Genomic DNA, 18,517 nt, shown 5'->3' with positions numbered 1-18,517 from the left:
CTTATAGCCTCTTTTTACAGTCCAAAATTATACTGAAAGATGATCAAAGAAAAAAAAAAAGCAGTTGATTACATATAAAATGGGAGTCACTATCAGTTTAGAGAAAAATCAGTTCCTCGAACATCATTTTCAATGCAATTGCTTTGAACACTTTGTTCATACTGAGAGCGCTGTACAGTGAGGCTTGGGAAATTTGCCCTTTCCTCACTGTAGTGCGATCTCATTGGTATATATAATATTAGTGGTGGGGGGGATTTGATGAACAGCATTTCTGATAAAATGTCATTTGTCGAACCGACCGTTTGATGAAGTGATATAGACCCATAATAATGGATGGGTGGAGTCTTGATCAAGGATAGTTCAGAGGCAAGTGAAGAATGTAATGGACAGGGATAATTTCATAACTTTCTCAGTTGTCAAAAACTATTTCACACACGGCTGTACACACAAATTGCAAAAGGTACACTAAAAATTATCAAAACTTTGCACAGCTTACATGTACAATGAATGCAAGTCCTCTGATCAGTGAAATGATTATCATATTCCTTATGGTGCACTGACTCCCTGGAGAGAGAAAAAAAAATCAGCCAAAACTGCTTTGTATTGTGTAAGAGTTGGCAGGTGCATCCTTATTGTATGCATAGTGCATGCTTTAGATGTCCCATACATTGGAGAAGCCACAGAGCAGCATCTGTGCAATGACACTATTTGGAAAAGGCAAGAATTTTTTTCTTAAAGAATGTAATTGTATAAGAGCAATGATCTGCATGTATGTAGGTAATGCTGTATATCCACACTGACTTTGTCACATCACTCAAGCTTTACCTTGTGATCAAACCCTGCCAACCTTTGATAAATCCAGCATCATTAGGTTTGGTATTGGTTATATGATTGCAAAGACTGCAGGGATTATCCTTGAAAAAATAAGTAACCATTTTTAAATTTTATGCATGAGTACTAGTATGTTGTATTCTGATCTTTATACATTCTCAACCTGTCAAATCCCAGTTCACCCCTACTTTCTTTTCCTTGTCAAATACTGAATATTACATTATATCGTTTGTACAGTAGTCACCAAATTAAGAACAAAAAAGTTAAGAAAAACTCTTATTTTTAACTGTCTTGGTATAATAGCTGTAATACATTGTTATGGTGAAGATAGAGTTTATGATTTACTTCCTCCTGGCTTAAGCATTAGATTCTTCAGGCTTTAGCCTCAGGATCAAGCCTGGTCAATACGATCACGGATAAACTGTACCTCATATGTATAAGTGAGGGATTATCATTTAGGTACTTGTTTATTTGTCTTTTCTGTCTAGGTAGCACCAGTTGAGCAAGTGGCTATTTTACAGGGGTGATCTGAGGTGGAGCTTCATTAATTAAGGGAAATAATTTTGCCAGAAGAGTGGGAGATACATCCCTTACTCATCTTCTGATGAGTACCCCAAGATCATGAATATATTTAAGTGTATGACCCCCACCACCACCAGATGCTTTACTACAATGCTAGAATACGAGTCTAAATGCCTGTAACCAATAATCTTCTGACACTTGTGGCATCCAAGACAAAAGTGTTACCTGCTATGCAGCTTTGTAGCACTAGATATAAGGCATGCATCTGAATGTTTTTGCAGTGTTTCACTGTTCTCCTGGGTTAACTCTGTGTTTGCATGCCATGACTATACTGCTATTTTACATTAAAGGAAGGGAGAAATAAGTCAACAATGAATGAAGAAGTTCAGTTAAACAGACAGTACTGTAAATCAACAATACAAGGATTCAATGAGTTGTTGGTATAGCTTTAAAAAATATTCCAGCTACGATATTGATGAAGAAACAAAGAAATACTTATGTCAGCCAGATCAGTCGAGGCAATACTGAAGACATTTTCTAAGCCACAGAAGTTCTTCCAGTCTGCTTTACTTATATTTATGTGCAGCTGTGATACTGACATTACATAAATTAACCCTGATGACTGTCAGCTCTCATCTAACAGCAATGAATGTAAAGTATCTGCATTTGATTAAACTACTGTAATACAGCTCTACTGAAACAAATTTTCTTTTGAAAACATTTTAAAACCCACTGCATTGCAGTTCAGCTCAGCATAATCTTTCTTTTTTAAGAGATCACTGCCTTTGGGACATTTGGAACATTCTTCTCTAATGGCTGAGGATACTCCCTCACACTGTCTGGTTTTAGAGGTCCTTGGAGGGCCATCTTTTCATGCTTACTTATAATTTTTAATAATTTATCACAATTCTTATTTATTAGCACATTGCATGGTAAAGTCTTTTAGCATTAGTTTATCTATTTTTTTCATGGTGCTTTGTTTCAAGCAAATTTATAAAACTGAAATTGAATGTAAACCTCTCCTGCATTACCTTTGGTACATACTTTCTATCCCCATCTCCCACCACCTTACATTAAACCCCCTTTATCCTCTTCCACATCTTCACTTCCCATCTAACATTTTAGTGTTCACTCAAGTACCTCTCATCAGTTTCCACCATGTATAATCCTCAATCACACCTTCATTGAGCAAAATTCTCTTCCCCAACTGCCTTGCTATAGTCATCACTTGAATGTATGAACTGCTTCTGCATTCAGTGGTTTACCCTCTACACATCTCTAAATCCATGCCTCTCCATTTTCCTCCTTCAGCACTTTTGGTACTTTGATTTACAATTCCTCCTTTCAATCAATCTGCCTACCTCTGGCTCCAACTTAAAATTACCCCCCCACCACATAGCCAAGTTCTACTCTTTCCTACTTATTTCAGCTAATCTTCAAAAGATTGCCTCTGATACCTTCAGGGCATCCTTATTTGATTCATATGTTGACCTTAGAACCGACATTCCAACCTATTCCACCATATTATATTTCATTAGAACCAATGTTCCTCACTACCACGTTTTACTTTCTTCACCTTCCCACATTTTCTGCCATCACCCTTTCATAAGTACCACCACGCTCTTTTCCCATTCAACACAGTCACACTAACACCTTACAGCCCTAAGCCCAACTCCCATATCTCCACCAACTTGATTTGGTTTCCAGCAGCATGCTAAAATTACTATTCTCCATTTCCAACTTCTACTTCCCATCATTCGATTCACTAAGTTTCTTATCTCCCTAAAATTCTGTATTAAAAAACATATCTTTCGTTTCTCTCTCCTTCAATACCTCCCATTTTCCCCTACACAGCCTGGTTCCCCTAATGGTACAAGGCACATGGCCCTTAGGTACTTTCACAGCAATACTCCCCACTCCTGGTTCTGACTACCTGGTGCCAATCCCCTATCATGAGGCCATCCCTTGGTATAGCTACTGCTGCAGTGCCCCCTTCACCACCTGTCCATTCTCAACCCCTTTATTATTATTTTTTTAACCTCATCACATCTACAGATGGCCACTGTCCCCTTTTCATATGTCTTTATCCCTCCAATCCTAATAATATTTCTCCCATTGACATCTGCTTCCATGTCATCTGATCCCCTCTATGTGAACTCTGCCACTGCAGGCACCTTGCTTTCTTTGTTTCATACTCAAACCAGATGTGGTTAACCTCACTGGTACATCCTGCACTTTTTTCTTCAAAGACCAAAAGTTTTCCTGGCAGGAGCTATTACTACCATCTCTTTCCTACTACTACAATACCCATGGCTAAAATAAAGTTGCCTAATTTCTCCTCATATGTATACTTCACAGACTCTCTCAGCTCTACACCAGATGGCATGAGCGTTCCTCTCTCATATTGTTCTGTCTGCTGTCATATTTCCATTTAATGTACTACTCTTTGCAGTGCATATACTATACCCATTTCTTACCCCTTAAAATCAAAGAACACTGTTGTTACTCCATTATTTTCCAACTGTACTCTCTTGCCTTGATTATTTTAATTATTATGGCATTATTTAAAGGCAAATGTATATTAGGTTATGGAATGAAGGCTGGCAGACCTACATCAAGTGCTTCAAAAATCTTTATTTGAGACAGATCTTAGCGAGTGAGGGCTACTTTATTATCAGATATTTCTTTTACCATGAGAGAATGGATCATGGCAAGATGAAATAGCTAAGTTGTAATTGTAGTCAGACTACAGCAGAGATTGTGTGTGCTGTTAAATTTATGAAGATGAACAAAACGTAAATGTGACTGCCAAAGACACTAAAAGTTTTAGTTCTGATTTAGTCATTCAGCTATGTCTTATTGTCTTTCATTGAAGATGCATATTATTTCAACACAGGCAACTACATTCCAAGTAAAATAATTTAGTATTTAAAATGATGCCATATTTCACACAGCATGATAAACAGCATAACATGACAAAACGCACTTGTCTGGTTTCATCAGTTCAAGAGCTTCCACCTAACTGAATCTGTTTGGTTGTACCTTTTATCTAATAGCAGCATGCAATCCCTTTGATGTCCTTCAATGGAACAACTTTAGAAAAGCACTTTAAAAGGAGTATGAACCTCATCATGAGAAGAACGTATTGTGCTAGAAAATTAAAGCACTTGTACCAAAGTCCATGTCAAAAATATGACAGATTTAGCAAAACAAAGATATCTTACATTATAAAAAAGGAAATAGTTCTCAGTAATTCACACACGCTTCCCATGTTTTTCATACAAGTTGTGAGAATTTATTCAGTTTTAGATTACATCCTTTTTGCTTTCTCACATAAAGGGGATGCAATAATCACCAATCAAAGTACACAGTTTTGCAGCAAGGAAGCAAATCTTCAGGGTGTTAAAAGAAAAAAAGTGACTGAATTTTCTTACAACATCAAAAACAGCTTTAGATAGCTACAGCACTAAAATGTCTGTATTTCAATATATACCTCAAGCAGAAAAATCTGTTATTAAAAGTTTCCGGAAATATTTGAGCAATCTTTACATTCCATTGAGGCAGCTGTAGATGTACACATGTTTCAGGGGTACTAAAATGTATGGGAATGGAACCATTCAAATCTGTTACAGAGTTTGCCATATATATGAAGAAGTCATAAATGTCAGTCTACCCACTCTTCAAGAAAGCAGACCTGATAACAATGGTGAAAAAATGTTGATTTCTTTAAGTCTCCCCTCCTAAAAAAAACACACGTGCATTTATATTATGATCAGGACTTCACTTAAAACAAGAACACACACACACACACACACACACACACACACACACACATACACACAAACATATATGAGTTTATGTCAAGTGGTCTAACTATGCAAAGTATGAATGCTAAAATGTAGAGAAAAACTGTCTGTATCACAAAGATTTGAATAAACAAAATACATTTTTGCTGGGTGAAAGTCTGCTGCACCCCCATACCCCCTGCTATTTAAATATTGCATACCAACTCCAAGATCACTGTCAGATTCCCTGATCACCACTGTGCCATAATCTGGTGCATGTAAATGTTTGAAAAGTTTATTTTTTAACTCTGCAGACAGTAATTCTAGCACTCCAACTCTTGGGAGTTTAAAGATTCAAATGGAACCATAGATATATATCTATATCCATATTATTATGGTTCATTTGATCCAGAGCTCATTTCATCTTAAAGAAAAAAAAACAGCGGTTCATTTGGTCAATTTGATGTAAACCACAAAACACTGAAATATACATTTGTTAACCAGATAAGCTGACTGGATGCCCATTGACTGAAAATGTCACAAATACTAAATATATTTCTAAATGCTTTTTTGCAGTGGGCAAATCTCCCTGCACCTCTGATGTGCAGGCAAACCCTGCCAGACTTCCTAACGTAACTGTAATGACTGCACTTTCACACAACCATGTAGAAAACAGAATCCTACTGACACACTGAGTCACTGCTGGTACACCTACACAAAGTTATAGACATGGAGGTATGAGTTAACAATGGGCATTAGACAGGAACGAATATGATTAATACTAACTTGCATTGTAATTCCTATCTCCAAACCAAACCACAATTATTTTCTACAAGCTACCACAGTTTTCAATCAAATGTGGTGCACTCATTTGTGATTTAGAGCAAATGAGTTTTAGACCAAATGAACTGCTGCTTTTTTTTTTTTAGGGGAAATTAACTTTGCATCAAATGAACTGTACCCATATTTATGTAGCATATCTATCTATACATAGATAAATCTACATACATGTATACAGTGGTAGATACAAACAGTAATCTTGCTCAGATTGGTTGTATTTTCCATTTTCTCTTCATATCAGAATAACAATTCTTTATTATTCATGGTCTATTATCCACCCTTAGCCATCTGTTTAATTCCTGCACCATTCTCTACTGTTTTTATTCACAATGTCCTGCAATGGCTTCTATACCATCTCATAATTTAGACTTGGCCAGCTGACCAATTGACCCTGCTACCTCAAATTTAGAGCAGCCAATTACCCTGTGCCATGGCCTGTACACATTTCCTCCTTGTGAGTGGGAGCATCATTTAGCATTGAGCTTTGTCAAATTTGGGGAAGTATCCTTTCTGTTGAACAAGAACAAACCAGTAGAAGCATCCATTTGTTCTCACTAATCACTGGGTAGTTAGGGTGCCCCTACCACTACTTAAGTTTTCTTATTCACTTTTTCCCAGACATCACAAACAACATCAAATGGTGGGTATCCATCTACCATTCCCATTTAAGCATCTACTAACACTCACTTCTAAACTTCAATTTAAGGGTGGTGGGGGGACAAATCAATTTTCCACACCCTGTTTGCAATCTCCCTTTGAAAGCACTCTATGTCATGTTGAGACAGCTGGCTTCCTCACAGAGATTATACCTCCACAAACCACCCACAACATTCACCTTGTTCATAGGTTCATAGGTAAGTACTAGGCTATCTGCCCAAGGGCATTTATAAGCCTAGCCAGAATGTGTTGGCTTTTGCCACCCCCTTAGATTAGTTCCCTGTGCCTCTGTCCAGCAGAGCCATTAGTTCCCTGCGCCACTGTCCAGCAGAGCCACTGCAGTGATCCCCGGGGTAAATTTTCTGTTTCCCATCCACCCATCAAGGTTTCATTGGAAGTGGTTTAGTGAGGGGCTCTGTCTGATGTATATTGGAATCCTGTTCCAAAGCATGGGGAGTCTCTGGGACAGGAATCTACCCCTCCAGCATGTCCTATTTATCGTTGCGGTAAGGTTTATATCTCTAGAGCGTGTGGCTCTCCCGGATTTGTTTTTTTTTTTAGGTGGAGCATGTCCATCAATTCTGGGTTGGACATGGCCTTGTATGTCAGGTAGAGATCACTTCTGAGTAAGCGGCATGCAACCGAGTACAGCTAGAATTTCTTGAGTCGGGCTGCATAGGGCATCTGTTTGAGGCCAGTAATCCTCTTAGTGAGGTACTTTTGTGGTCTTTCCAGCTGTTGCAGGAGTCTTGTAAGGTACATCCCAAATGGGGTGTTTTATTCTATGATGGGTCTAATGAGTGATGAGTAGAGAAGCACAATAACCTCTTTTGTTCTAGATGCAAACCCTTTTGTGATTAGGTGGGCTACATAGAAGGATTTTCTAACCACCTTGGAAATATGATTATCAAAGGAGAGATTACTATCTATTTGGGTCCCCAGATCCCTTATTACATTTTCTATATTTGGGGGACTACCACCTATGTGGCAGTTTGCGGGTACTTTGTTTTTTCCAAAGGGGATGACTATGCACTTTTTGTCATTTAGCTTGAGGCCATGATTTTTGACGTCAGGTATCTGTCTCATTGAGACCCATCTGGAGGGTGTCTGTATCAGCTGGAGAATCAATTATGGCCCCTAGTTTGCAGTTGTCTGTGAACTTGGTCAGCCATAACCCTCCTATGCTTGCCTGTACCTCTGAGTAGTATATACCGAGCAGGAGGGGTCCTTGGACCGAGCCCTGGGGGACTCCACTTGTAACCGGTTTAGAGTCGGACGTAGAGCCTGCAACTCTCACCATGTGGGTTCTATCCATGAGCCAGTTGGCAACCCATCTCGTGATGTAGGGGTTTATGTTCAAGCTGGTGAGCTTGTCTATAATACTAGAATGGGAATGGTGTTGAAAGCCTTTGCAAGGTCTAGGTAGGCTGTGTGGGCCTCCTTTCCCTCGTCTAATGCCTTGGTAACTGTCTCAAAGAAGTTCACCAGGTTTAGGAGGCAAGATCTGCCCTTAACAAAGCCAATCTGGGTAGGGTCCAAGGTTTGGAGGTTCCCAGTGTCTATGTTAATGAGTTCCATGATGATGTGTTCCATAGCCTTGCAGACCAGGCTAGTCAGGCTTATAGGGCAATAGGTCTCGGGGTCTGTTTTGGCTCCACCTTTGTGGAGTGGGATAACTGTTGCTGTGCGCCACTCTGTGGGTATGTAGCCTGTAGAGAGGCTGAGTTTGAACTGTGTGTTTAGGTGAGGGGTTAGTTCATTTTGGAGCTCTTGTAAGACACAACCTGGGACACCGGTCCCATTGAAGCTGTGTTTTTGGCTTTGGATAGGGCTGTTTTAACTTGTGTGTCAGTGATTGATGGGGCCCTACATTCTTCTGGTATGGTTATAGGCCCTTTAGGGGGTGTGAGGGGGGTGAAGTTTGCACTAAACCTGTCTGCCAGAATGTTGGCAATATCAGTCGGTTCAGTGTATTTTTTGCCATTCTGCACTAACTCCGAGCAGATCTGAGCATTTCCACTTAGGTTCTTGACATAGCTAAAGAACGTTTTGTGGTTATCTTTGGAGTCATTGGCAATTTTTCTTTCAAAACTACTTTTGGATGATTTAATGAGGGATCGTAGTTTCTTGCTGATACTGATCAGGGATGTCTTCCCTTCTTGGGATTTTTCTCTTTTCTGTACTAGTTTCCGCCTTCTGTTGTATAGCTTGTTTATGGCAGGGCTCCACCAGACTGGTTTCCTTTTCTTGGAGGAGTGAGTCTTGGTTTTACTTGGGATAGCATGAGTGCTTTCTTTGTGTTTGTGCTTACTTTACATGGGTGAATAGGGGGGGGGGTTCTGTTTGCACCACCAAATTCAGTGTAAAATAAACTTATGAGTTGCACCTCTTGTTTTACATACATGGTCACCCCTGTATGTTCTACCTTTCTTATGGACTCTGATATCTGTGTGTGAGGGATCAGTCCTTACCCTGGTGCCTATCTCTGATCCCTAGTCTCAGATTCTTACTGACACTGAAACCCCCACGGGAGGTATACACCAGGGCAAAACAGTTTATTCCCAAACCTTTCTTCTGTAAATGAACTTAAGAGACGAAAGCTATTTTTTATTTTACTTTACTGACCTCGGTTAAGTCTGATACCAGTGCTAATGCTGTTACTTAATTTGTTAAATACTGTGAATTGTAATAATAAACTTTTTGAAAAGCCATTGTAATGGACATCTGATAACATAATCAAATTCTTTTGTTGTTAGTTTTTATTCATTGTAAGAGATATTCAGCTTTACATCACTGTTGATGATTGCCAGACATTTTTTCTTCATAGGCTAGTGCCATGGACTAGAGGAATACAGCCCTGACTATGGCCCAGGCAACCTAACATTGATTAGTAATGTAGATGCCTGAGGCATTTACAGTGAAGGCCATGGACCTGGGCAGACCTTGCAGCTGATATATGGAGGAGGCTGGCAATATCAAGGGGCATTGTCCTAAAGGGGAATAGGTGGGGAACATTGGCTAAATCACTGCAGAGGTGGGACAATATGCCAGCACATCCCCATTGCATGTCCACCACTGGACATCCATTGGGTATGCGAGGGGGAGGGGAAAGGCATAATAGAAGAAAAACATTGTTCAGCAATGTAGAACTGCATCAGAAGCCAATTTCTCATGAGGGCAGCTGATGGATAGCAGTGAGTGGTATAAAGAAAACAAAAAATTCCTTCATAAGGAAAGACACTGTACTCTAGCAGTAAACATCTAGCACAGGCTGTGTTGAAAAAGTATTCTTCTTGAAGTATGCAGGCCCATTCTATATATCAGTCCAATTATACTTAGCAGGTTATATGTGTGCGGTGACCGCATTAAAAACCTGCTTCCTGAAGATTCACACTTAAGCAATGGCACATGTATATTGCAGTAGTTAATTGGTTTGCTGAGGCAGGTAATGTAACAGATTTTGTCAGTTAATGTGCATTAATATCTGAAGCAATATGTGCAGGGCCTACACATGTAAAAAAATTCTGCATGAATGTATATATAAGCAGTATGATGTGACAACTGATTTGTAGCTTAGGTGCCTATCTAAAACTTAAGAAATTAAATGTTCAGTCTTATGTGTGTTGTATGAAAAATAATGAGTTTATATATATGTATAATGTATCTGAATATGGCTATTTATTTATATCTATATGCACACACACACACACACACACACACACACACACACACACACACACACACACACACACACACACACACACACACACACACACACACAGATATATTTTTGTGTGTCTGTGTATGCATAGGTATAGAACAAATGTTTAAAACATAACAGAATTAGTCTGAAAAAAAAATCAAGGGCAGGGCTCATTCAAAAATAAAATGGAGCTCATGAGCTGTAAAGCAGACAGGTACCAAGACTCATAACTTCAATGTCTGTGCTTCATTCCTGATCCCCAGCTACTGCCTATGTCGAGTTTTGTATATTTTCTCCATTTTTGTATGTGAAAGGGTTTTATGTCTGGCAGTTGCCGAGAGAAATAATGCTTTCAGCTATTAAGGAGCTGCTTCCTCTGCAAAGTGTATTGGGTTTGATTCCTTCTACTTCCTTTTGTGACTCTGAACAAGAACTTTGACCGGACAGTGTTCCTGGGTTGCCTCTGAAACGAGATGTTTGCATCAAGTGAGCATATCTGGTTAACAAATGTATATTTAAAACAAAAAAACAAGGCAGTTTACCTATTAAATTAACAAATGAGCAGATAAAATAATAAAGCAAGCCCTGTAGTATATACAATAAAAAAGCTTGTCTGGTAAAGTATGAAAGTGCAGTAATACAGCACTCACCTTGCTTGCTGTTTGGGCATACGTTATGCTGTGCCATACTGCATATGTACATTGATTATAACAGACACAGAAGGTAGCATTTGCTTGTCTGTACCATGTGCACAGGATGGGCAAGGCTGAACTCATCTATGGTAAAATGTATTGAAATCTGGCTTTATGCATACCTCTCAACCTGTAGACATTGAAAATCCTGGCAAAGGATTTTGAAAAGCTGGTACATCTGGCCAAAAGTCTGGCCAGCTGATTAGAATTAGATTTTCATACTTCACAGCATGACACTTCCCACTCACCACAGGACTGTGGGATAGCACCGCTCATTAACAACATTTTAAACCATTTGGAAAATGACAAGAAGAGGAAAACTATAACTGGAATAATCACGTTTCATTCAGACTAAGTATTCATGAAGTGGGATGGGTCTCTCGCTCTCTCTTTCTCTCTCAAACACATACCTGTATGCATGAAGACACCTGACAAAAATAGCATGCTACCTTAAGACAATAATCAGCTAATAGCCTGTGTCAATTAATAGGCTAATGAGGAGACTGGAAGAGGAGTATAAACTGAAACATTTCTTGACAATTATTTGTTTATTCTGGGGGAGAGGAAAGCGAGATAATTCACAGACACATACACATATATAAATACGTATAAAAAGGCCAATAACTTGTAAAGCTTGAAAAACTATGAATCTGTGACATGTTTTCTTATTCATAAAGGTATTCTTAAAAAATATTAGTGATAAGTTTTTTTCATTCCTAAAGGTATTCCTGGTCACACTACACATGCTAATTTAACTATTTCTACATTGTCACATCAAAATAACCACTAGTGTTTTCAAAGGACCAGTAAAGATGTCATCTCTCCTAAACTGTGTATTATGCTGCAGCTTAAATCCCACTAAAATGAAATACATATTGCCAAAACTTAAACAAAAACACACTAGAAGCAACATATAGAATTTCCCCACATTTATCTTACATGACAAGTTAAGTTGAACAATAGTATGGGTTTTGGATTTTAATTAATAGCTAGAGTTAAACTTCTTTTAACTTTATTAAATTACATTTTTTGACCCAAACCTGTGTAACAATAAAAATAGTCTAAAAATTCTGATAAGTTCCTTACATTTCTAAGGAACTCATACATACAAAGTGTTCAAAGGAAAAAGTCCCATGCAAATTTGTTCTCTTACTCACAAAAAAGTGAAAACAATAATTTCTGAAGCATGGCCAATAACAAAATGTAATCTGAGTAATAAATACACCATAACAAATAGTATTTCTTAATATTTATTTCCTTTCTTTATAATACTACCATGTGTTGTATGTTACGTCTTGACCAAGTGAAATAAAGTAACAATGAAAGCTTTGTTAAGAGTGAAATAAGTGAGTCACTCTCTAACATACACACACACACACACACACACACACACACACACACACACACACACACACACACACACACACACACACACACACACTTCATTGGTTTCAAGGTTCCTAGGTAAATATTAGGCAATCAGTCTGCAGACCATTACTAGCCTAGCTAAATCCCCACATTCAAAAGTTCTCTCTAGTCTCAAGGATTGCATGACAAGACAGACCAGGGAAGAATTTGAGGCTGTGCATCCAGTTATCTAAGTCTGATTGATATGTAGTGGAAGCTTGTTTCAGAGGCGTAGGATATATTGGGATATTAACCATTTATGTCAATGTGTCTTACATATCTGCTGATGAAGGTTTAGTTCCTTTAATTAAGTGTTTACGGTACCATTTTTTCTGTGAAGAAGAAGGAAGTCAAGAGGGTCGGATCATTCATGGCTCAAAAGGATAAACGGAGACCTTCCTTGAGGAGTTTTATAAGATACCGAATGCAGTGTGAGCTGCAAGTTTGTCCTGATAACTAAGGTGTTTGAGGACACTGATCTTTTTAGTTATGAATCTCTGAGGTCTGTCAAGCTGAGTGACATATTTAGACACATACATGTCCAAAGGTGCATTATAATCAAAAATGGGTCTGATGAGATACAAGTAAAGGGGAATTAAGATATCTTTGGATCTAATGGATAAGTTTTTTTTTAATTGGCTGAGCCACAAAGAAGGCTTTTCAAACTACTGTGGAGACATGATAGTCAAATGATGATGAATTATCAACAGGAGTGTCTCTATTCCATACAGCAGTGTAGGTGTTTGCCACCTATATGGTATCTAAAATGCTTTGTTTGCCAAAATGAGCCCGGTTACTTTTTCATATTTATTTTGAAACCATTGCCCTTGCACCAGTAATTAACATGGTCTAACCCCTACTGGAGCAATCGTAAGTCAGTGGAAGACTGAACAGCAACACTCAATTTACATTCATCTGCAAACTTACATAACCATAGGACAGGTGTGATGACTACAGGTATGAGAAATAGATGTCTATAAGGAGAGGACCAAGCACTGAACCCCATACTACACCAATGCTAACTTTTTTTTTGCTTTCATTGGCATTTAAGACTCTAACCCATGAATTCTGTCTGACATATTGTTAGGTACGACATAAGAATTTATATTCAAGTTTGACAATAAAACCTGCATGGGGAGTAATGACAGAGGCCTTGACCAAGTCCAGATATGCTGTTATGTACTGCATAACTACAATCTACTTGATATACCCATGGTTACCTTTGTTTAATCACTCGGGCTTTGCCCTTGTGATTAAACCACACCAGTTCTGTTTGATATTTATAAATCATATGAAAAATGTTCAAGTCTACCATGATAATCTCTTAACATGGGCTATTAACAGTATACATGTGGTCTGGAGTGAGAATAAGGAGTCAAGGATACATAGTTAAATGAGCTGTGCAAAGAATTAGAAAAAAAGATAATATAATGGGAATAGGATCTCTTCAAGAAGATTGGCAATATTAAGGGGGACTTCCAGATAAAAACAGGAATGATAGAAGACAAATATTGTAGGGATCTAGTAGAAGCAGGAGATATTAAGAAGAGTAGCAAGACTAAAGAAAGGAACTATACGAGAAGGACCATAACATCAGTGATACATACAGTGGCATGCTGTCTGATCTGGAGCCAGGTGTCCTGCTAAGTGAGGTTAATTTAGTCCCAGAAAGCTTGGATAACAACAGGCTGCCTGAAGTGACCGAATTTCAATAGAATTTGTTAAAATCCCGCAAACTGTCACTGTTAAATTGTCTTAAATTTACTGTAGAGTTGTAAAATACAACAGTGGCAACTGGACTGGAAAAGGTCAATTTATATTTCTAGCCCACCACACACAAAAAACAGATAATGCTAAAAGCTGCTATATTATTAAATAATTGAACTTGATTCAAATGCTTGAAGGTGGCATTCAAAATCCTGCAAGCTATTTATTTATTCATAGGTTCATGGGTTCATAGGTGTTTACTAGACTAACGACAACAAGGCCTTTTTAAGCCTAGCCATGCATCCCAAATCTCTGACAAATTCTGATACCCTTGATAAGTGTAAGCATGGGCCTGGAAGATGAACCATTTACAGGTTACCTGTTTACATCAGAGATGTGGGTGCCAAATTAGGATTAATTTCTGGTTTCCCATCCAATTGGATGGGGAGCCTGTTCCATAGACAGGGTAGTCTCTGTGATACATCCCTATCTCTCTAGCAGGTCCTATTTATATCACAGGTAAGGTTTAAGTCTTTAGAACAGGTAATTCTGGTACTGTTTCTTTTGTGGATATGCAGGAGGTCCATCAGAGTGGAGTCTGACAATGTCCTGTATGCCAGGTATAGATCTCCCATCAAAAGCCTGTAGGAGACAGAATACATGGATAGGGCCTTCAGGTGGTCTGCGTAGGACATATTACTTATGCCCTGTATGTTTTTAGTGAAGAACCTTTGTTGATGTTCCAGTTGTTGGATATGGCTGGATAGGTACATACCAAAGGGGGCATTGTACTCAGTGATAGGTCTGATGAATGCTGAATACAGTGCAACAATGACTTCCTTGGACTTGAATGCAATACCTTTGTTTATAAGTTGCGCAACATAGAACGATTTGCTCGCCACTGTAGACACATGATGATCAAAGGCTAGATTACTATCTATGTGTGTCCCTAAGTCCCTAACTACTGGGTCAACTCTAAGAGGTATGTTGTCAATATGATAGTTACCAGGAATGGATGACTTCCCAAAGGATATTATTATGCATTTATTGGCATTTAAGTTTAGTTCCTGATTCTGACACCAGTTGTTTGTCTGTGTCAGCCCCTCCTGGCGCACATTTGTGTCATAAGATTGAATGACAGCTCCTAATTTGCAATTATCTGCAAATTTAGTCAGCCAGAGACCACTGACATTGGCCTTGACTTCTGAGAAGTAAATGCCAAAATGGAGTGGTCCAAGGACTGATCCCTGAGGGACTCAACTTGTGAGTGGCCTCTTTGTAGAGGTGGACTCCCCAATTCTAACTTCCTGGGTCCTGTATGTGAGCCAGTTGGCTATCCACTGAATGACATATGGGTTTCTACCTAGCCTCTTGAGTTTGTCAACAATGCCCGGCTGGGGATATATTTGTTTACCAGGGTATTGCACTGATCAATATCAGCCAGAGTGAAGTACAAAACACAAAACAAACTAAAAATACAGAAATGTGAGTCATAACAGAGTAATTCAGATATAGAAAGAATTGTGTATATACATTCTAGTAAACAAGCACAGTAAAATTTACAATTAAATGGATACTTCAGCAATATTTGGATAAGAACTAACCGACAGCCAAGCTGGTCTTAGATGAAGCAGAGGCACCAGAAATTAAATTGTCAACATCCAATGGATAATAGAGAAAGCAAGGGTATTCCAGAAAAATCATTTATTTCTGCTTTATTGACTACTCTAAAGTCTTTGTAATGGACTATAGCAACCAGCACACCATATTTTAAAGGTTCACAAATTAAGTAGTAGGCTAGCTGCCCTTTTAGGCCATTTGAAGCTGAGCTAATTTCCTTTTAACCTATTCCATTTGGTTAGAGATTGGCCTTACCCATTCCATGCTTGATAGTTATATATTACTCCTAATGAGAATAACTGGGATCATGCCATAGATATTTGAAGGGTGACATGAATGGGCTAAAGCATTTAGGAACTACCTCTGTCCATTAATAGTCCTGGGGTAAATTTCCTAGTTCCCATACATAGATCCAAGTTGCAGTTGAATATGGACCGCAATGAACTTTGTGTTATGTGGATGGAGAGTCTGTTCCAGGGCAGCGTTATCCTCTGCAAGATATACCTGTCCCTCCAAACCATTCTGTTGATGTTGCAGAAGTGGTTTATATCCCTATACTGAGTATTTCTGATGTAATTTGATGTGCTGATGTGCAGTAAATCCATCAGTATTGGGTTGAAGATGCCTTCTAAGCCAGGATACCACAAAGCAGTCTGTAGGATACCAAGTATAGTGACATGTTTTTAAATTGGTCCATGTAGGACATGTTGTTTTGGTCCTTTATCCTTTTAATAAGATGTATCTGTGGGTGTTCCAGTTATTGCATGTATCTGGACACATACGTGTCAAAGGGGGCATTATATTCAATGACTGGCCTCATGAGACATGAATAAAGGGGGGCACAGTCCCTTTGCTTATAAGCTACGTAATATAGAAGGACATTCTTACAACAATGGACACATGTTAGTCAAAAGATAGGACACTGTCCACATAAATTTCCATATCCTGAAAGACTGTGTCAGCTCTTAGGGGCATATTGTCAATGTGGTGGTTCCCTGAGGTAGATGGCTTCCCTAAGGAATACAATAATGCATTTGTGTCATGAAGTTTCAGTCCATGATTTTGGCACCATTTATTTATTTGGGATAAACTTTCCTGCAGGATGGGTAAGTTATTTGTGGATTCAATGACTGCTCCTAGCTTGCAGTCACCTGCAAACTTAGTCAGAGAGAGCCCTTTGGTATTGGCTTTTACTTCAGAAAAGTAGATGTCAAACAAGAGAACTCCTAGCGCAGAACCCTGAGAAACTCCACTGATGATAGGACTCTTTGTAGAGGTGACTTTCTCTGTTTTGATTCCTTGCATCCTATTTGTGAGTTAGTTGACAATCTAGCAGGTGACATTGGCCAGGTCATGGTACGTGGTGTGTACTGTTTTGCCTTCATCAATTGCTTTGGTGGTCTTTTTCAATAAAATCCACCAAGATGGGTAAGCGTGACCTGACCTTGATAAATACAAAATAGAAGGGTCCAGTGTTTGGAGGTTTCCTATGTCCTTAATGATTAGGTCTATAATAAGTCTTTCCCTGACTTTGTATATGAGGTTGGTCAGACGTATGGGTCCATAACCGCCTGGATTTATTAAAGGTACTCCCTTATGCAGAGGATTAACTGTAGCTGTTCTCCATGCACTTGGTACAAAACCTGTATGGAGACTGAGATTGAACAGCCTTGTTAGGGGTGTGGCTAAATCATGTTTCTTGCTATTTAAGATGCATCCAGGGATATTGCCAGGACCCACAATGCTGTATATTTAGCTTCTGATAGCACTTTTTGTACTATTTTACTCCTGACGTATATGTATGCAGAAGATGAAGCAATAGTTCAAACCAAATATATAACAACTTTCTGGTTTAAAATTGAGAAATGATTCCTAGATTGAGAAAGGTGTGTGACCAGGCTGTATATTGTTAGTCTATTTATTTAGTGTATATGCTGAATATATATATAATGAAAATGGGTTTGATGACTCAGATACTGGAATCAAAATGGCCAAGAGAAATATAAGCATCCCTGGCTATGTAGATGATATCATTCTGAAGGCGGACATGAGGAAGAGTTGATTTTACTGTTGTTGAAGGTGAAATTGGGAAGCACAAAAGCTGGCTTTCTACTCATCATAACAAAGAAACAAAATTATATGTAATTATATGCATCTCAATTATTGGCATATAGCTGAGGAAGAAGTACACATGTGGAAGCACCTCACTCACTGATGTTTTGGCTATATGTTGTTGTTTTTTTGCCTAAAAAGCCCGCATCTCCAAAATGTATCAGCATTTTTTCATAAAATCATCAGAGAATGTTGTTGGCTTAATTATCTTTGAAAATCTCTTAGTCTGGGTTCCTAAACTCAACGATTCAGTGAAAAAGGAACATTCTCATTTTAAATTTGAATGAAAAACAAAATTTAATGTATTTTTTATACCTCAACCATATTATATAATATCGATTTTTATAAGACAGATATGCTCATAAGACACCTATGTCCTCATGTGGATAACTTTCTCTTATTCATGTTTCCACTATAGTCAGGAAATCTTTCTATCTGGCCCAGTTATATTCCAAGGAAATATCTTTGGGTAACAAAGAAGTCATCCTACCATTGTACTCTTCTCTTATTTGACTCATTATTGAAACAATATCTACCTTGATGTGTACAAATGCAAGCGAAGCACTCAGCCAAAAAAAACCCCAGAATTTCTCCTTGAAAACATTAAAGGACTTAAATCCTTGAACTAGCCCAATCGATTA

Source organism: Protopterus annectens, chromosome 8.part0, assembly GCF_019279795.1.
Source record: "Protopterus annectens isolate FY-2018-M chromosome 8.part0, PAN1.0, whole genome shotgun sequence".
In the NCBI taxonomy this organism is placed as follows: domain Eukaryota; kingdom Metazoa; phylum Chordata; order Ceratodontiformes; family Protopteridae; genus Protopterus; species Protopterus annectens.
Note: the sequence above shows the minus strand (reverse complement) of the source record.